Here is a 739-nt window from a genome sequence, read left to right as displayed (position 1 = left end):
AAGTCTATTGCATTAGGGGAAATATGGCAGAAAATTTCTTTTGCTGAATATGCAGCCAAAGATCTGTACTTTAGATTAGTAACAATTTCCTGAACTGTAAGCAACAAAGCCCTTTTAATAAAACCTTGAAATGCAAACTTTTTTTGAATTTGAATCCAAAGATCTGTACTTTAGATTAGTAAAAATTTCCTGATCTGTAGGCAACGAAGCCCTTTTAATAAAACCTTGAAATGCAACTGAAATTACTCAGAAGGCGAAAGCGACCTTTGGTCAAGAGGGATGAATAAGCGCTTGCAATTTAAGCAGTCTTAAAAAGCATTACTCAAGAAGCAAAGTTTTACTAAAAGGGTCTTTTTGTCACAGTAGATTCTCTTCTCTTCATTGTGAATCATTAGCACTAACGGGAAACAAACGAATAAGAAATACGAGTTTAAAAAAAAAGGCTACCATACAGTACTATGGAAAACCACCAGGGCCAGTTTCATTCGGGAATGTTAAAAGGTCATTTACTTTCTTTGCCTATATTTCATTATATAAGGCTGATCGTCGAACTAAGAGTTGGTGTTGTAAAGAAAGAATTAAATGCCCATATATATTTTACACACCAGCAATGTTTACGCGTGACGTCAGGGCGATGTCCGATATTCTAGGAAGACGAAACAACGTAAATGATATCGAGCAAATTACAAAAGGTTCCCCAAAGCACTCTCTTGAAGGCAAGATATCACAATAATACTCA

At 35.5% G+C, this 739-nt stretch overlaps 1 protein-coding gene across 4 annotated transcripts in view; it reads right to left on the bottom strand.

Annotated features, from left to right (window-relative positions):
- Nucleotides 1–739, bottom strand: part of LOC119586871 (keratin, type II cytoskeletal 3-like) — a 7,944-nt gene that overhangs the window by 5,270 nt on the left and 1,935 nt on the right. The window lies entirely within an intron of this gene.

This window comes from Penaeus monodon, chromosome 22 (genome assembly GCF_015228065.2).
Source record: "Penaeus monodon isolate SGIC_2016 chromosome 22, NSTDA_Pmon_1, whole genome shotgun sequence".
Lineage (NCBI taxonomy): Eukaryota > Metazoa > Arthropoda > Malacostraca > Decapoda > Penaeidae > Penaeus > Penaeus monodon.
Note: the sequence above shows the minus strand (reverse complement) of the source record. Positions and strands in the feature narration are given on the sequence as shown.